General features: G+C 49.2%; 1 long non-coding RNA gene across 5 annotated transcripts in view; it reads left to right on the top strand.

Moving 5' to 3' along the window:
• The window catches only part of LOC119060702 (uncharacterized), a 50141-nt gene that overhangs the window by 21459 nt on the left and 8489 nt on the right, over positions 1–20193 (top strand). For all 5 annotated transcript variants that reach the window (XR_008390534.1, XR_008390538.1, XR_008390537.1 and 2 more), the window contains 3 exons: positions 9228–9374; positions 13517–13616; positions 15115–15252. This is a non-coding gene — a long non-coding RNA (uncharacterized LOC119060702). The remainder of the gene's footprint in view (positions 1–9227; positions 9375–13516; positions 13617–15114; positions 15253–20193) is intronic.

Here is a 20193-nt window from a genome sequence, read left to right as displayed (position 1 = left end):
ACAGGGGAGGACTCGGGTGGAAGAGAACGGGACACAGGAAGGTCACCCGTTTTCTAGCCAGGAGGTTTGCTCAGTGCATGTGGACTGGAGAAAGGAGGCGGCCCCGTGTACGCGGGCCCGAGGGCTTTGTCTCACTGAGGGTGTGTTCTGTGTTCAGGAGGGCCCTGCGTGTCTGTGGGGAGGGAGCTCTGCCATTGGGCAGGCGGTTCTAGCGCCTCCTCCACTGGAAGCCTCTGTGCTCCCGGACTGATGTTAAGGGAACCCTCTCTGGTCTTGGAAGATGCCATAAGGGATGCATGTGGTTCCACTGTAGGTCCAGGGGTTTATTGTGTCAGGGTTACTGATGCTTAGTATCAGGCTTACTTAGCCCCATCCTTATGGAAATTAAATTCGGGGACAGTCAGCTTAAACCCTGATTGCTTGTTGGAGGTGTTTTCAAGATTATGTAAGAGTAGAAATTGGCATGTATTGTCTGTCCTTTGTGTCTTCTGTTTAGCACTGTTTGTTCCATTTTTGGCACATACGCTAAATGTTATGAGGGACTATGATGAAATGGCTCTTGGGTAGTTTGTTAGGTTCCTGGGTCCAAAGTTTTCTAACCCATTAACACACACACACACACACACACACACACACACACACCACCCCTTAAAACCACAAATGTCTCAAATATTTAAGTTTGTGAAACTAATAATTAGTATTAGAAATATTTTCTTACAGAGCTTTAAGACTATAACCAAGTAATTCTTCTTCAAATTGTACATGAAAATATAGTAACGTAATGTAAAAAATAGGGAAGTTCTCCATTTATGTTTTGACAATAAATTTTATAATCTGCACAGTTAGCTTAGTAAGAGCTAATTATTAGAAAAAAAGATTCGCTGCATTACATATAATTAAAATTGTGTATTACGGTGAAGGAAAAATAAACATTGAATGGCTCTGCTTAACAGCCGTTCTAAACAGGAAGAATTTTTACTACATGAAATTGTAATTTAAACTCAGAGGAGGTTGGCTCGATTACTGTTTATTGACACAGAATTTACAAGAAAAACTGCAAAACATACCCCAGAAAGAGAAGATCTGAGGTTTCCCTGTTTAATGAGGCTTTTCCCCAGAGACATTAATGGCAGTTGACTCCGTCCCTATCCTGTGAGATGTGGGAGGCAGGGAAGACAGGATCTTAAAGAAAAGCCTTATTAAAAGGGTGTGAGCTCCTACATAAAGAACACACGCCCTGTTTTAGGAGACACTTACTGAGGGAAGGAGGGGACGGCAGGAGGAGGCTGAGCCGATGCCTGTGCTGTTCTCTCCCCCAATTCGTCGGCCCATTTGTCCCACTTCAATAAAAGCCGGAGGAAGCCTTCCGGGGAGAGGGGACCCCATGTGGAGTGAAAACATGGAATGGACGGCAAGCCGCTCCAGTTTTCTTCCCGGGAGAACTCGGGTCCCGCGTTTTGCGGGTTTCAATAAACCTTATTTCTGGAAGCAAGTAAAATCCAACAAAGTTTGTGGGGGCACACTTAGCTTTTCTAAGTGGCCTTTAAGCAAATTCGGTTTCTTAAAAAGCTGGGAATTCTTGTAAGCAACATCATTAACATGTTTTATTTGAACTGGAAATATAATTTGTACTAAAAAACGACTTTATTCTTAAATATTTATAGATTTTGTAAAGCAGAACTAAATCAGCTTGTGTGAATATATTAGAGATAAAGCACACTCTCCCTGTTAGACCACCCAACAAACTTCTGCTTTTACTTTCTGAAATGAAAATTTATAATTTCCCCTCTAGCAAAGCAAATGGGATTTCTTTTGAAGGTGGAAGTGGTGGGAAAGGAAGAAGAATATTAACTGCTTGGCAGTGATAGGTCACCATTTTGCTCTTACTGAAGGCAAAAAAAAATTTTTTTTAATATTTTATTTATTTTTAGAGAGAGAGGGAGGGAGAAAGAGGGAGAGAAACGTCAGTGTGTGGTTGCCTCTCACACGCCCCCTACTGGGGACCTGGCCTGCAACCCAGGCCTGTGCCCTGACTGGGAAGGGAACCAGCGACCCTTAGGTTCACGGGCCTGTGCTCTATCCACTGAGCTACACCAGCCAGGGCTGAAGGCAAAAAAAATTTCTTAAAAAGATGACTTTTACATCTGAGGCATAATCTGTTGTTTACAACAGAAGAGTCAGCATCCCTAAGGTCTGCAGACCACGCCCCTGTCCACCCTGACCTATACTTACCCTGTGAATAAAATCTTAATTGCTGCTTGCACGCCAGCCCCATCCCACCACCACTTACTCCTACGTGGCTGCGTGCACCCCGCCCTTTCATCCTCGCCGCCCCGCCTCCAGCACGGTATTAACGCAATAACACGTTCCCACCGCTTGGTCTGGTGCATTGCAGGGGGCGGCATTTGGGAAGAGGCGGTTGACCCAGACGGAGATGTGCCGACTGCCGTGCACAGGGTAACACACACATCAGACTCCCAGATCCGCAGGCACCCACGCAGGGCTGGAAGGGCGCCCCTGCTCCCAGGAGCAGGGACTGGTCTGAGAGCTGTGCCTGCAGATGACCACGCAGCGTGTGCATGGGTGGGCAGGGTTTGGAACGGGGGTCCTGTGTGGAAGACTCAGGCCATCCCCGCGGGTTCCTGGGCTCCCCAGCCAGTGGAGGACAGTTCCCTGTTCCCGGCTGGGGCTGGACCCACTCCAGGCACCAAGCAGACCCCAGGGGGCGCTAGAGGGGCAGGGGGCAGGAAAAGCGCTCCAGCTTCCACTCCCGTTTGTGTACTTTTTTTCTCTAAACTGCCCTTTAGAGAATATTTACAAGGGACTAAATAGACAAATACATACATACACAGATGAAAATTTAAAAATATAGAAGGACAAAGTCAGGAAGTCTACTTTCAGTTTCTCCCGAGGGAGGTTCCATAAAGGCCCATAGAAACCAGAAAACAGGGTGACAAAGAAACCCCCCAGCACCCCAGAGGTGAGGGCAAACTTCACACACAGCACTCACCCCTTTGCCCAACATAGGTGACGGTCACATAATTGACACAGGCTGACCTGGAACTTTGGTTTCTAGTGAGCTTCATGGGTGTAATTATTTTTTGTTTGTTCAGACTTCATTTTAAAGACAGGAACCTTAGTGTGTACTTTCCCACACACCCAAGAGGAAGCGCCGACCCTGCAGTTCTGTGCAGGGGGTCCCAGCTGCCCTGAGGCTGCAGCCTGTGCCTCCCCATCCCGCCCACTGGGAGGCCCACAACTGCCGCTCCGACGGAGCCAAAGAATGGAGGGGGCCCGCATCCTGGCCAGGGGCTGGTCATTATGTTCGGCACAACCTACCTGAGCAGCAGACCCCACCAGCTCTGGGGGGCGGGGGGCCTAGGGAGGAGGTGTCATTCCACCGGACGGGTGGCCCATAGAATCAGCAGGGTCTTTTTGATGGCCCACTTTAAGAGCAACATCAAAGAGTGTGACAATCTGCCCGTGAAAAGGGTTATTTTTAAATTGGCTGCTCTTTCTTGTTTCCATAAAAACTTGTGTTTAATACTTAAAAGTCTGTAGTTTATACGTAAAAGTCTTCCAAGAATCCTTACCTAAAAATTTTAGAAAAATAGTTTATATTTCTCAAACCATTAGTTTGCAAGTGGTGTAATTATGGCATTAGCCCTGCTGGGCTTTGCATTTGTTCCCGGAAGAGCTAACAAAAGAGGGCTGTGGCTACTTTTTTTTTTGTAATTTAGGATTCCTTAACGTGGCTTTTTTTTTTTTTTTTTTTTTTGAACAAACGCCACTCTGAGCGGTTGGTATAACTAACCCCAGTTACCAGCATGCGTGGTGCATTCTCTTCAGCAAAACCCCGAATCAGCACCCTTGGAATTTTGGCCCTTCAAGCTTTCACGTTTTCCTTACTTGTCTACAAACTCTCTGCAGTGTTACACCTTAATGTCTTCCTTTCACTTGTGATTAACAAGCCTCACGCTGACATTTTTTCCGTAAGATTGTGGGGTTTTTTAAATTTGGTAGGCTCCAAATTTCCCAATAAATACAGGATTCCGGAGCTAGAAGTTCTCATGCTCATATTTCTTCATGTAAGTGTGCACAAAATAGGAAGCAGTAAATGCATTTTTACTCACACCTAATCAGCTCTGAGCATAACTCCTCTGCTTTACATTTGTGTCTGCTGCCGACTTAGCTTAAAAAAAAAAAAAGGCAAGTGTGAATTTCAGCAATGAGGTCATTTGTGTGGATGGACAGGGTCGGACAGAAGCTGGCGGGCGATCCCACGAAGGTCATAATGACAGTTTTAACTTGACTATGTCATGCGGTGTGCTGGAGTGTGATAGCGCGACGTTCCAGAATTACCTGCTTGTGATTTTGTAATGACAGAGTTTGTGATGAGGGGGCACGGTTTGTGCCGCACCCTGTGCCTTAGATATGGTCAAAAGCCTCTGGCCCTGACTGCCAGGTCCCACCACCCCCCTCACTGGTCCAGCTTTGAGACGTCACTTCCTAGGGGCTTACCAGCAATGCTCCCACCTCAGGCCACGGGAGATCAGTGTAGGTTTCTCATCAGGACCCTGGAATCGTCAGCCCCCTGCCCTTTGCCAACGCAGTGCGTCCCAGAGCACAGGCAGGCCCCTCTGTCGCTGTCACCTCGACTTGCCTGCTCCTCCCACAGAACTGGAAATAAACAGTTTGGGTTCATCTGCCTTTGACGTAATACACATTTTTCACGTTGAAGGGTCAAGACACGCATCCCTAAAACTTAACTTCAGAATAAGCAGCAAACTGAAAATTCTCCAAAGTCACACTGAGCTCAGTGTTTCTAGGAAAGCAGGAAACCGCACCGCGGGTCGGCCCACTGCGCGCAGGGTGCCACAGGGGGTGAAGACACGCACACGCCATCCCGGGGAGCTCGGTCTGGGCCTTTGAGCATGCGTGGGGTAAGCTCTGCCCCGTGATCCTTTGTGTCTAATTAATGACTGGCATGTAATTTGCCTAAGGTCTCGAGAATATGCTCCCCCCACCCCTAAAGCAACAACAGATACACTCCAAGGTCATCCTCTCCGGCCTTCGAATTTCCAGAGCAGCCTTCAGAAACCTAATAATTTTTTAATAAGGAAAAGGTTGTCCTTTGTCACGTCCGCTCGACTGTCTGGAAAAGCTGCCCTCCAGGAAATGAGGGTTTTCTGCCTGGATATTTAACGCACGTCAGCAGCCTGACACCACGGTGTTCACACAGTGGCTGCTGGGAGAAATGGTTCCGTTCTGCAAGCGTGTATTTAAATGGTCAGAAATTGCCTTGAAATGTGAAAGGAGTTGACCGTTTTCCACGGGGTTTTATGGCAGTTTTGCCTGCGGACTTGGGCACCAGGCCCCTTTGGGGGTAAATGCACAGTGCCTCCCACGCCTCTGTGTGCGTGTGTGCACGCGTGTGTGGCTCTTTCAGTTGTCAGCAAATGTCTGTTTACCCCACTTCCTGTTATTAATTATGGGAAACAGGTTTTCTCGAAATACATTCAAGATTCTTTTAACGCATCCAGACACTTCAAGGCAAGACACTGATGAAGCTTTTGTATGCATAGGAAGCCGGAAACCGAATTAAAATACATTGTTGTCTCACGTAGCTTACAACTTCTTGTTTCTCAGAAAAAAAAAATTAAAAAGACAGAACTGAAAAAACAAAAACGGCAACTTCTTTTCCTATTCCTAGACCTGCAGGTAACAGAGTTGGAGACTTTCTTCATTGGACGTGACAGTGAATGGAGCAATCACAGTATCAGTTTTGAACTCTTTCGTAGCCCAGAAAAATGTTTCAGACCCCAAGGCAGTAAGATACATTCTAACGTGAAGGTGATGCTGAAAAGACAGCAACAGTGACCTGATCACCAGCGTCTCACAAAGCTTTTCCTGTGGAAATGTCTGGTCAGCTTGTCCTGCTCTGTCTCTGAAATAGCAGCAAATATACTTGCATGCATTAAAGTTATGAAGGAGCCAGGACATCTGGAAATTTTAGAAGAAAAGCAAAATAGTTTTGGGGGGGGGTCCAGATTAAAAAATGCAGATGTTTAATTGGGCTGTCAGTGAGGGTACAGGGAAATGAGGGCAGAAAGAACCAGAAGCCGCCGGTGGAAAATTAAACCAGCTGCGCGGGCCCGGGCCAGGCAGAGAGCCATGAAACCCGTAACCTAATGCGGAGAGAGACTTTCTGCCCTGAGATCTGGAAATGTTACCATGTGCAATTTTGTAAATGAGCCATTTCCAAAGAGTCCTTTTCATTAGAGCCCCGTAAAAGTTTCTCCGAAGCCCCCTCTCCCCGTGGTCATTAGCATGGGCAGTCCTCCGAGTCAGGCTTTCATCAGTGAAAAGCCGCCCTCCCTCCGGGCCCCTCTCTGAGACCTTCGAATAAATACTGCTGAGTGGCCAGAAATGACAGAAACAGAGCAGGGGGGGGCTGGCAGGCCCCACCCCCACCCCATGCCTCGACAGTGCTGGCTCTGGCAGGACTCAGCACAGAGCAGCGCCCACAGACAAAGGCACAAAGACCCCGTTTTTCTCGGGGAAAATAGATTGCATGTGCACGACGCCCAGGAGGAGCGCTGCGAGCCGTCACACATGTGTGACGCTGGGGGGAGGGGGGAGGGCGGAGCCGTGCGTTTCAAGGAGGCTGAAATTGCATCTGATTGCATCAAAGCCTAACAAATGTTGTTGAACCTAAAAGTCTTTTCAGCCTGTAAAAAGACATTCAGTGGCGAGAATTTTTTTTTTTTTAAGCACATGGTGAAAAAGATCTTGAGCTCAGCAGAGAGACGTTGTTGCATAAAAATGAACCCAGGCTTCCTTCACCGGGTCTGCAGAATAAAGGGAGGAAGCCAGAAGAAACCCTGTTGAATCAAAGGATTCAGCAAGATAATATTACATCCTTGTGAGTGTGTTTCCTATGAAAGGATGCCCCTCCCAGCAGCCCCAAGCTGTCGCTGCCGGAGAGGCAGCGAGGGTTTATTGGAGATGCAGACCTCAGCATCTGGGCCCTGCCAAGCAGGCAGGCTGGAGCTTGTGAGCCCAGGGCCCTTGGCTCCCACGGCCCCTTCTGGCGTCTCTCGGGGAGGGCTGTCTGCTCGGCCTCCACGCCACGCCAGGCGAGTGGGTGCAAAGGCAGGCCCAGGGACAAAGGAAAGCCATTGCTCACCCCCGAAGGGCAGGCTGCTTTGCTTCCTGAACTCACATAGGCCAGGACGACTTTCAGAGATGAAAAGGCAAATGTGTGGGGAAAGAAAAAAATGAGGAAAAGGACTTGGTCATTAATTCATAGCATAGCCAGAAGTAATGGGGTGGGGTGGGGGGAGGGAGAAAGCTTGAAATACTCATTTAAAATCATCTTTTTTTATGCAAAGGATGGGTCTTCTCCCAGCTGCCCTCTGAGATTTGTGACTCTGCTGTGTGCTTGTGTTCTTTAATCCGCATGGGACGCAGATTCTGTTGTATGTGAGGAGGGGCTTTTAAATGGCGGGGTTCTGTCGAAGTTGTCATTGGACGGTGTGACGGTGTCTCGTCCCCCTTCACATGCGCCTGAGCTCAGGCGACATCTTCCGCCAGCCCTCGGTCTCAGAACACGTCGCTCCCCTCCCGTCCTGTCCATGCAGTGGTGCCGTTCTGAGTGGACAGGTTCAAGGCCTCTGGAATAGTTGGAATGGGCTTCCTGTGACTTTTAATTTTAAAAAATCACAGCACATTTTTTTAATTAAGAACACGGGTTTGGACTCTACTACTTTCTTTCAAGCTCCTGAGATTCTTAAACTTCTTTATTCGAAGGGAGTGTCAGTGACAGAGAACAGAAGCTGGTGGGGGGCACAGGCGTCCCCCAGTGCGAGGTGACCGAGGACAGCCCCAGGACCATTCCAGGGTTCTGCACAAACTCCTCATTGCCACCCCAGCGTCCCCATCAGGATCCATTCTAGGGACCCTCCCCAGGCTGCTTGCTCCTAATTCTCCATGGCATTTTGAATGAGGTCCTGGTACTCACTGATGAAACTGTTATGTCCTCGTGGTCTCTAAAATAATCTAAGTGCAGCAAAGCGTTCGTCTGTTTGCCGTCAAAAGGGTATGGCCGAGCACCCGTGCAGAAGTCGGGGGACCTTGTTAGCATGCCTTGGGGAGTCTCTGAGCCTCAGTTTCCCCCTCTGAAATGAGTTTTGCCGATCCCTGGAAGTTCTTGAGCAGTGAGCTATCGAAGCAGTGTTGCCTCCTAAACTCAAGGGGCCCGTGTGTGGGAGGAAAGGGCAGGATGCAGGCCGTGTTTGGAGACTCCAGCTGTAAGGTGGGGCTCGAGGCAGCGGCCCTGATGGCGTGAGGGAGGCCCTCTGGGTAGAATCGGTAACGGGGTCAGTCCACCACCGCGGGATTGTCACCATGCGGGCCGGTTGGTCGGTGTTCCTGTGACCTTTTCAGAATGTGTCAGCTTCTGTAACAGCAAGCCTGATTCCCTGTGATTTTTGCATGTCTTCAAGTATATCTGACCTATTTATTTATATTGACCCTTTGTCTGAACAGCGTCTCTTATAGTATTTTTTAAGCAAAATACCAGAACTCTCTAATTCATTAGTAAAAAGGAAAGAAACACATTTGCTTGCTTTCATTTAGTCTAATTGAAAGGGGCACATATTGCTTAATCGCATTCAAGATTTTCTTTTTGAAAATTCAACTGTTATCATGAGCTAGAAAGATGATATGGAGATATCATTGTATAATTCAGATGGATTAATTAATCTCCTTAGAGAAATGGTAAAAGGCAAAGCAAATATACTTAATATGTTTGGCAATGAAACCCAGATTTATTTAACAAATGTCTGAATATGATTTAATAATTTCAAACCTTTTTCCAATGGGAGATGCATCCAAGTGAAAACTGATTCTCACAATTAATTACGCAGCCAAAACTGTTTGTTTCATCTTTTCCTCAGGCCCTGGCTATTGTTCTACCAGACCTACTAAATGTGGGCTGAACCCAAACAGTGTTTTCTGGGGCCAGATTGGTAGCCCCAGAAAGGAGAACATTTGGGATGTGAAAAGTTGGCGGACCTCTATGAATGGGTTGGATAGAAATCAGTTTGGGCTAATGGATTGATTTGGGGGTAAAAATCAGTTTTAACCTCCACGAACGGCTCATTTGCCTAGAGTGGCCTGAGTTTCACGTCCTGTCTCCCTTTGTGTTTTGTTTTTTTCGGCAGGGATGTTGGCAACATCATCGGCCCGTCCGTCAAGGAACCCGAAGGCCGAGATCTGCATCTCGGACGGCGGTCCCCCAGACACTGAACAGAGAGATGGTTCCTCTCCAAAGACCAGCGGGCAGCGCCCGAGACGTGGGCTGGGCTCAGGTGCGTCGGTCCCTCTCCCAGGGCAGTTGACACACTTGTTCTCTCCGTACAGACCACTGTCCCCCAACCTGGCTCTCTTCCCTTTGCTTTTTCCCGAAATGCTGGCCAGGTCACCGAGCCAGCCTTGCAGGGGGACACGTAAATACACTGGGGACCGCAGGGAGCTGGGGCCATGATAACACGCATTTCAGTGCCACTGAATGTGACACGTGTCAGATGATAGCTTTCATCTTCGCTGTCTTTGAACGTAGGAGTAGATGCATAGAAGTGAACCGCGGAGCTCTCCCTGGGCCCAGCCTATTGGGGCGCACGCGCAGGCCTTCGGGAGGCCCTCGGTCTGGTCTGCCCTCGGTCTGGTCTGCCCGGCCTCAGAGCGGGTTTGGGAGGAAGGCCTGCAGCAGGTGGTGGCTTTTAGTGACACCGTGACAGTCTCTGTTACGAGAGGCGGTCCCATGTGTCTTTCGTGCCCCTGCACGTCCCGGCAGGGCGTTCTTCCTCATTGAGGGTTTCCAGGGCGGGCTTCTGCTTCTTCTGCGTGGAGAGCGTATGGGGGGGTCTCCCAAAGCTGCACGCATGTGTTTTTAAAAGAAAAAAAAAGACACCCTAAAAAAAACCCCACAACTTTGCTGAGTAGTCAGACAGACTGGAACTGGGGGATTATAGGTAAGAGGGGAAATGATGGGTTGGAAGCTATCATTTCTCTTTCTGCGGCTGCAGCCGCGGCTGGAACCAGGCAGTGAAAGGTGTGGCCGCCCCGTGGAGTCTGGGGAGAAGGTCCCTCAGATTGTCACGGGGAGCCAGGCCACTGTCCTCTCCCCGCTTCCCCACACTGCACCCCCACCTCCCCTCTGATCCCATGTCTGTCTTGGACAGTTTGGTGTCTTGCTCTCCCTCCTCCCACTTGGTTACTTTTCTCACCTTTTTTTTTTTTAACATGAGTTGCTTGGCTCCAGACTGCAGCCCATGGTGCGGACGACGTCACTCACCTGAGTCTCGTTCATGTTTAAACAAGCTGTGGCTGCAGCCCAGAAAGATTTCAGAGAACGTGATGCCCCTGTGGGGGTCCGAAAGCCCAAGGTGTGGACGGGTGGTTTGTAGGACGAATCACAGCGACAGACTCAGTAACATGATGAGACAGGGGCGCCTGTCTAGCTTACGTGATATTCACTGTGATTTGGGGCCTTTCCTTAGAGTTTCACTAACGTGAACGGAGTCACCGAGCTGACGAGAGCGGAGGGAGTCTGTAATTCGGCGCTCGTCAAAATGACGCACAGGAAGCCTGCAGAACAGCCTGTTCTAAGTCATTCTGCTTGTTTGTGCGTGCTTCTAGTTTTGCCTAGACTTAGGCCAAGAAAATATTTTCCCAGAAACTGGTTAGGGATGTTTGAGAAGAGACATAATCATTAAACTGTATATGCGATGCCATGTTAACTACTATTCAGCGGAAGTGCCGGGGTTGGCGTTTCTCAGCAGAAGCACGGGGACATTGCAGACCCGGTCGTTTGGGTGAGGGTGGTACGGCTTTTCCCAGCCTCCTCGGCCTCCCTCCACTCACTGCTGCCCGTAGCGTCCCTCCCCGCCCCCCACTGCTACCCCCAGACATCGCCCCTGCGTGAGAAGCCCTTGTCACGAGGGGTTTTTGTATTTTGCATAAAGAACTCCCGCCCTGGTCGGAGAGCAGCTCCGTAATGCAGGTGTTTCTGCAGGAAACACTCGGCGGAGCTCCCTCACCTAAAACACTCCTCCTCGCACTGAAACGCACACATTTCAAGAGGCAGCGAACGTGAGCTCGTGTCTTGTGCCACGTTCGAAAGCCTGCGGTGGAGACCAGGTCAGTGTAGGCGGAACACGGGAGCTTCTGAGTGCACGGGAACGGCTTTCCTGCAGGCCATCAAATACGGTGGCCTGCTTTCAGAGGGCACCTTCCCAGCGGGGAACAAGTAAGACCCCACGAGACGATTTTTCACAGAACTCCTGACAGTACAAGATTAGCTCTGGCCCTTCCTGTAGACATGGCATTACCTGTGCATTACGCCACCGCTCTCCTGGGACGGTCCCCAAAATACTGAGGGTGGAAGAAAGCAATCAGCAGAGAACCCGAGCCGTCAGCCTGCAGACGGGCTGAAGGCCATACGTCTGAAATACGGACGTCCACTAGTTTTTTAAGGAATAACAGGGAGGAATAGAGAGGGTACTAACTTGCTGTGTTTGGAATGTGCTGTGTGTGTGTGTGAAGATATTGAAAGGAAGGGAAAACATAATAGGCACAAGGAAATCTGGGAGGCAAGACAAGTCCTTGGAATCCAGGAATGAAGGAATCTTAACACTTAGGCCATGGGGGAAATATACTACATTATTCTTCTACCTGTGGATGTTGTTAAATAAACCAGGAAGTCTTAGCTTGGTTTGGCTTAAACGGAACAAGCTACATGAACGATTCCAGTGATTAAATCGTGAAGGTTTTTCTGTTTGGGTCCACCTGAGTAAATGCCCAGTGAGTGTGTACGGACTCCCAGTGAGAACCTGGAAGACTGAGCCCTGCTCCCCCTGTTTAAAAAAAATGCCTGCGTGTCATTTTCCTGAACTATCAATATTTGGTTCACACGGTTTCTTAGTCATCCTCTGTCCACCTGCCAGGAAAGAAATTAATCATCCGCCCCCTTTGAGGTCCCCTCCTGAAGCGTGCATAGCTGTTGTCCCGATAGATTTTGTAGCTTTTGAAAGTGCTGCGAAACCGTCTGAATTCATATTTAAACTTTGGTGAGGTCCTGTGAAATGTGAGATGCCAGTCAACTACAGAACATCTAACGTATTGAACGAATCATTCAGGATTCAATGTATATATATATGTATGTGTATATATATACACACACACATTTTCAGAGGTATTCAAGGCTGTCCCACGTGGCCATGGAGCCACGCACTGGACATCTCCCGGTGGTATGTGGGTACAGATGATGGTGTGATGGGCACTCTCTGGGGCTGTGCCCTCGGGAGTTCCTTAGTCGGAAACAATAGGCCAGATTTAAAAAGACAGGCACGCTATTCTTGTAACTCCAGAATTCGCCAGAGCGAGGGAGACGAGGCCCAGGAGTTGCCCACGACGGTCGGCGGCTGTTGAGTGGCCCACCGTTCGTTAGCTCAGTGCGAGTCAGCGAACAGTGGCCCGCGCTGTTCCCGCAGCCCAGGGAGAGCCTGGCATCTGGGCAGGACAGGGTTTCCGGGGCGGAGGAGAGGGCAGGTCCCCCGTCTCTGGGATGGATCTAGAACTGACCGTTGGGAGGTGAACTGAAGTGTCCCCTGTGCTGTTCACTGCAAAAAAGAGTCAGCCAATGCCCCGTGCTCAGCGGTGAGTAACTGAGAACCTCAGAAAAGCAAGGGATTGTTCAGTTGACTTTTTCCAGTTGGTCTCAGTAACCTGTGCATGAATGTGCCCTGGTTTCCCCAGTGAAATGTGCCCACGTCCATGTCGTGTTAAAAATCCTCTTACAGAAGTACGGCCCCTTGATTCTCGCCTGGGCATAAAGGCTCGTAGAGGGTTTGATCACTTGTTGACTTTTGGGAACAGTGGGAGATGATGACAGAGAAGCTGTTCTCGGTTCCATACAGGCAGATTGGCCTCCTGTTCGCTCTTCTCAGACACTAATAAGCAAAGACAGCTTCACGGAGAGCTGCCACTTATTAAATCTGTGTCGAAACATTATCTTCTTAGGAGATGGACAAGCCATAGTTCTGGGGTACTTAGAGATAAACCTCATTATTTGGTTCTTGTCTTCGCAAGCCCAGCGTTGGCTGATAACATGTCCTAGCCCTCAGCCGTCCTGGAAGTCCAACAACACTCTCCTACACACTCAGTGCTTGGGGCCTGTCCCATCCCACAGGGGCAGGGTCCCACGCCCACCCCCTCCCCACTATGACCTCCGGTTCGCACGTGCGTCCCCGAAGTGCTGACGTCAGTGCCAGGGCCACGGAGTTCAACGGGGAGGGTGATCTTGTGATAACGAAGTTGTGTCCCTGTCTGCAGCCCTGACATCTGGGGACCCGGCCCTGTCACAGTAGCAGCCACGACTCCTGTCTGTCCTACGGGAGGAATTAGCTACACATCCTAAGAGCCCTAACTGTTTGCATCTTTTCTCCGGCAGGTCCAGAAGCTGCAATACCGGAGAACGCGCCACTTGGGACCCACCCCGTTTTGGAACCGGACACAGAAGTGTAACTTGTCACCGTGGGGAGCACTTGCAGGTACTGCCCTCGATGACACCCTCTGTGCCTTGGGGACCTATTCCCAGTTCCCCCATGTAGAGTGGAGGGGGTGTTCTTCGAGAGTGACACCAGATTCTGTTCCTGCCCTTGGTTCTCTCCACGGTTTAGTCACAATTCTGTCTCTTCTCATTTTCTCAAGTGCTTATGGTGCAAGAAGCACCCCCCCGCCCCCGCAAAGATAGGCTCCTCCCGAAGTATTTTGAAGAGAATCGACTCATTTAAGTTAGAGATGGGTGCTCGTGGTACGCTGAGACCTGGATGCCCCGTTTGGGCTCCCGTGGTGCCTCGTTCGTCAGATTTAATCTGTCTGGTTTAATCTCTCTGATTGGTGTCTTTTAGACACCTATCCGTTTGCTAAAAATCAGGAGATGCCCCGGAGACCTGCAGAATTGTTGAATGTTGAGCAAAACCCACTGTATGTCGGGCTTCCTCGATGCCTAGAACAATTTTCTGGTTTCAGGCTGGTAACATCTACATGTCGTTTATTCAGGATGCTTTTATTCTTTAAAAAGGGCATGACAACTGAATTAACCTGTCTTTAAAGTGGAATAAGTTACCTTATTCATCAAAATTCCGACCGGCGAGTCGGGGCCGGCCGCAGACCAGGCCGAGGGGCCCTCGAAGTCGGCGTGAACCTCTGCAAAAAGCAGTGACGAGGTGTTTGTTTTGTTTACAAATGCTCTAGTGATTTCCTCCTTCCCACGCGTCTTCCAAAACTGAGCAGCGTTCTCCATGATATACTTTTATTTGCCTTCATCGCCAGTTTGATTCAGTCCCTCTCTTTGTTGAATGATTTCTTCTGGAATTTTACACTCCTAGTGGTTCAAGCCCTCTCGTGATGTAATAGTCGATTTTAAATAATGACCGTGCCTTCTGTCCCAGTGCCTGTATCATCTTCTGATGAGAGATGTCTCTGGTGTCGTCTTCTGATTAGAGATGGTTTGACACTATTCTGCACGTTTCCAACGCTGCTGATTCTGTCTGCACACACACACGGTGTCGGGTCTATGGAACTGTCCCTGTGGTGACCGGCAGATGTTTTAACGCTCCGGTGTCCACTGAGTATTTTACCAGCCATGAAAGCCACGTGGGCTTGCGTAGTCTTCGGTTCGCTTGCCTTCCCTGCTCCAAAGATCTTGTCAGGAAATTAGCCTTGGGCTGATCCTTGCAACCAGAGCAATTGTGGATTCCAGGAAAGTGTCGACGCAAATTTTTTAAAAATCAATTTTGAAGACAGACATAAGATATCCAGTGTTTTGTCCACGGTCTTTCCCCGCCAAGGACACACGTCTTGCATTTCTCGCCGTATTTGCTGTTGTTCCCTTTTAACCACGGTGCCCTGGGTCTCGGGAACTTCTACGTCTGTCTTGGGCTGTTCCTAGACTTGTGTAGATAGATAACTTCTTTTTAGAATCCATAGCAGAGTTCATTTCTTTTTTGTATCCTAGCATTTTTACATATCGTTTGTGTTTTGCAGAGGTTTGGACTCGTGATTGGCCAGGAATCCATCCGCAGCTGGGAAGCTCCGCACCTGTCGCCAGGTGGGGGCTGGCGCCACGGGACCGGTCCTGAGCTCCGGGAGGTGCAGCGCTGGAGCCTTCGCCGTCCGCCGCAGGTGGGTGGCTCGCACGCCGGGAGCGCCCCTGCGGTGCCCACCGGGAGGCCTTTCCGCTGAGCGCCCGGCACTCAGACGTGTGGCATGGGCTTCTGCTCAGAGGTGGCCGGTTGTCTGTTGATGGGCGTTTTGTGAAAACGTCCAAGGCGATTGGGTCGTTTTACTTTGATTGGTTCTGGAATCCTACCGACTAAGCTTTTAAATTTTTTTCATTAACTTTTAAAGTCACTGCTCGCGTTCCAGAAAATTCCCACTCAGAAACAGGACTTTAGGAATGTGTGATGCAGTGATATAATAAAATAGGTCAAGGCAGAAAGAGGAAAACGAGGCAGGCGAGGGGGCGGGGGGGCAGCTTTTCCTCATTCACACCAACTCCAATCATTTATTGGCAAGGCCCCCCTGCCGAGAACATAGGTTTGACAGAGTAAAAGTGTCATTTTGGGTCATGAGACAGGCTGCTTTCAATCATCCCCAAATTGTCACCTAGAAGACAAACTAGAAGTCGTACTGATGTGTAATGAGATTAAAGAGATGGGTAGAAGTGATATTTATAATATTAGATTCAGTCTTGGCAAAAATAGTCCTCACTCAGTGTCTACTTTTTTTTAAAAAAAATACTTCTCATTTTTAACATTAAAAAAATCAAACTATAAACGCTTAAGACGTAAGGTTCAGTATAACCTGGAAATACCGCTGTCATTCTGCGGTCCGGAGACACCTGTGTGTTTCTGACCCAAGTGTCAGCCGGGCCCAGGGAACGAGGGACAGAGACCGGATGCAGGACCGGGGCTCAGACTCCGTCTGGTTTCAGAGGACGAGACGTCGTGAGCTTGCTGGAAAACTTCCCGAGCAGAGTTTCCTCTGAGCGTGTAACACACGCCTTTGAAATCATAATTTAAAACCCCCGAGTGTTTGGTTTCACCATGTTCCAGTAACGCTTGTTCCTGTTGGTGAGTGGCTGCACTTCCTCCCGAGTCAGACACGCGTGTGTGCGCGTGTGTGTTCCGCCGAGTCTCAGGAACAAAACGTGCCCCCATTCTTCAAGGGGAAAAACGTATACAAAAGAGAGGAAATCAACAGGGTTCTTCATTTCTAAGCTACAGACGCTGCTTGACGGCTCACACGGAGACATTGGAAGTTCATGTCTCATCACTTTGAACCCAGATGTGGGGATTTGGGGCACATGTTTTTGAGCGCTACACAGTCATAAAGTAACCTAAAATAATGACGGGGAACGCTCCGCCCTGCTGATGCGGTACACCTTGCTTTGTATGTGGTGTTAACGAAATGATGTGGATGGAAGACGAACTCTGTCTTAGCTTGAGACAGGCGCACGAAGACGTCTCCCTTCTGGACAGCAGGCTCCGGCAGGGCACCACCAAAGGAACCATTTCATCTGCATCGCAACTGCAGACCAAATACACTTCTGCAGGGCTCCCGTGTCCGCGATCGGGCCTATGTGTCTCGGATGGCATCTCAGTGACAGCCTTGCGCAGCCCGGCGGTCCGGACACCGCGTCAGCGGAGCGGACACCCGGTTATAATCTGTCAGGGCGTCTTTCAAACCTCTCCTCTCCCGGGCCTGCCCTTGTCCTTCTCTGCTGGTAGAAAAATCGAGCAAATTATCTTTCAGACCTGGCTTATCAGTTGGCTTAAGCAATCCGGGGGGAAAAAGACATTAATTTAACTACTTTATAGACCCCCCCTTTTTTCTGCAGTCTCCCCTCCATTTTGTTTGTTTGATTTTAAGATTGTCATCTTATACCTGACATGGTGATGGTATATTATAGACACACATTAACTGGTGGTCAAGAATTAGAGAATTATAGGCAAAATATTTTTCTCTCAAAGGGAAGTGGTTTATGTCAAACCGATGTATAATAGGGTGATTATTATATATAAATGAACATTGGTCTCCGAATTAATTCTTCTATAGCACACAACACAGATCGTGTTTCAGATGTCACCAGAGAGAAAAGTTTAAATTTGAAGATGTTCTTTTGAAAGTTTATTATAATGACTTAACAGTAAAAACCTTCTAAAAATTAATGCTTTACTTAAAATGTTCCTGCAGATATAAAAATGAGGGGTTACATTCTTCCAGAAGTAGTGAGCATTTTCTCAAATACAGATAGGCAGAAATATGTGATCAGGTATTTTACACCTTCATACTATCCAATGTTTTATATATATATATTATAGTTATTAAAAACAAAACATTTTGTCTAGGAGGAGGCGTTAGATTAGTAACTGATGGATGACTTTGCTTTCATGCTCCAAACATACAACAGGAGACTTCATGTATTTTCCAGTAATTTAAATAATTTGAAAATCTAATGAGTTTTTAAATCATACCAAGATTGAGATGCAAGAGGCTTGTTGAGAATAAGTGACTTTAACACGCCCTTGGGATGCATTTCTGTTTATTTTTTTAATTAAAATGACGCTGCTCCAGCTGAAACAGCAGAGAGCATGTGTTACTGGAACGTGTCTCTCTGCTTTGGAAAAAGACAAGCCCTACGAACACATGACTTGCTAGATTCCCAAGTGATTTGGCCAGCTTTTATTCCTAGTATTTTTGGTCGGGAAATCCCACCTTCTACAGGCTTCTTGCAGGCAGCGTAGAATTGAAGGGCTCGGCAGTCAGGCAGGACGTTTGGGGAGCGCACTGCGTTCCCGGAAATGCCCGGGCCCTTTGCGTGCTTCCTACACCGGGGCAGCCACCGGGGGTGCTTGTGTGGCGTGGGGACGAGTGGACGCACCCCCTTTCACAGCATCAGGACAGAGGTCACCACACTGAGTTGATGTTGGGAGGAAAATCATGACTCGTAGAATCTGATGTAGCTCAATGGGGATATAGATGTAGATATAGATATAGATATAGATATAGATATAGATATAGATATAGATATATAGTGCAGTTATATATATAGTGCAGTATTTTGATTTGAAGTATCTGTTTTTCTTATATTGGAAGCAAAAAAAAAAAAATAGAGATTCTGGGGGCGAAAGAATAGAGAAGATTGAAAAACCTTCCGTAGGTGGAACACGGTTGGTTCGTACCTGCACTCTCTCCTACCCAAAGCCCAGCCGACAGGCTCGGGTGACTTCTGGGAATCTGTTCCCTGGTGAACACCAAGGATCAGACGCTGCCCTGTGACACTGCGTCATCTACCACCGGGCTGAGAACCAGAACAGCGCGAAACGCGCCCCCTCCTCCCTCCCCCACCCCAGACGGTCCCACTGCCAAGGCCGCCACGCACAGGTGTGCAAGGTGAGTCCTTCACAAATGGAGGAGCTGCCTACCCTCACACCCACCTGGGCCTGATCGGAACGATGCCCTTGGAGTGTGTGCTGCGTGACCCACGCAGGTTTTCGCAGTGGCCTTGCCGCTGGCCTGAGCTGATTCTGTGTATGGGATCGTTTTGCCTCTCTGACCTTTGCAAAAACGGTTTTCTGCATGGTCCCACTAGAACTAGCATTTCTCACTCAGCATGGTGTTTCTACACCGTGTCGACGTTGTTGCGTGTAGTTACATGTTGACTTCCTTCCCTGCTGTATGATCTTGCTCGGTATGTATATACGTCCTCGTTTTATTTTGTGTGCTGTTGCTAGACCTAGTTCAGGTCGTTGTAATCCAATCACTTGGGCTGTTACACTAAAGCCCCTTGCGGGGGGGGGGGGTGCCTTCTGGGACCCACAGGCCAGAAACTCTCTAAAGGATTCCTACAATAGGAATTTCTGAGTCTCTGAATGAGTAGAAAGAATGTCGGGCTGTGCAAGGCTTTGTTTTTAAAGACCTGACGAGGTCTTTGTGCCACATCAGTACAACTGCTGCCACATCCGTACAGCTGCTGCTCGCACAGAGTTGTGAGTTGGTCTTCGGGCCACTCTGTAAGACGCCAGCCTCGCTAATCCATCATCCATCCTCTCCAGACCCATTAGACACAAGGGGACTTAAAGCCAGAAACCCTTTCGGTCCCATTAATACGGACGAGCTGCGTTTATTTTCAACGTGGGAAATGGGGATTAAAGTTGGAGGATCCGGCCAAAGCAAAGAAAGACCCGTTTTCCTCCCGCACCCCGTTCAGGCTATTTTGGGGGGTTTCGGGGGAGGTGCCGGGGTGCAGCTCACCTGTGTCGGGGGACTAGTGTGCAGGGGCCAGGCGGGTGTGACTGGACTGCAGAGGCCGAGAGAGGCCAGGTCCGGAGAGGCAAGGGGGAGTCTGAAGAAGCCGAGTTCCTCTCTCCCCGGCGCATCTCTGTCCGTTTTTTTCCGGGGTCATTTCTGCTCATCTTTTTAATGGGCGACAGTTGTTCAGTGCTTCCCAGAGCACTTTCAGGGACCTAATGGTTAGAGAAAAGAGACTGTTAAAATGGAGGCAGATGGAGGGGCTATCCAGCCCACCCTTTTCATTCTGCAACTGGGAAACTGAGGCAGGACAGGGAGCGAATGACGTGGCCAGTCTCCAGTGGGGACCACATCTGCTTAGAATTAACCCAGGGAAGGGTGCCACCCTTTCCGAGACTGAACTTAAACTTGTGAACAAAAAGAGGCCATCCAGAGTCGTTCTTTTCTTCTCCATGCCGTTGGCTAAGGCACCGTCCCGCTCCTGGCCGCCTCTGTCCCTGATTCAAGCGCTGAGTCCTCCCAGGAGGGACAGCCTGGGCAGGAACGACACACAGCCCGAAGGCAGGTGACAGCGCTGTCACCTGAGAGCAGTCTCTGGAAGACAGAAACCCTTTCCCCTTCCCTGCCTTCAGGTTGCAGCTGCCATTTCACACCCAGACACAGAGGGGTGCGGGGGAGGGTGCAGCCCTCACCTGGGCCTAGGCAGGGCCGGGCCGCTGGCTCTCGGGGTTGTCTTCCTGCACGACCACTCTGTTTCGGGGGGTGGAGGGTGGCCTTCAACTTGGGTTACTGTCCAGCTGCACAGGAGAA

Source organism: Artibeus jamaicensis, unplaced genomic scaffold (assembly GCF_021234435.1).
Source record: "Artibeus jamaicensis isolate MK-2021 breed Jamaican fruit bat unplaced genomic scaffold, CSHL_Jam_final scaffold_754, whole genome shotgun sequence".
Classification (NCBI taxonomy): domain Eukaryota; kingdom Metazoa; phylum Chordata; class Mammalia; order Chiroptera; family Phyllostomidae; genus Artibeus; species Artibeus jamaicensis.
Note: the sequence above shows the minus strand (reverse complement) of the source record. Positions and strands in the feature narration are given on the sequence as shown.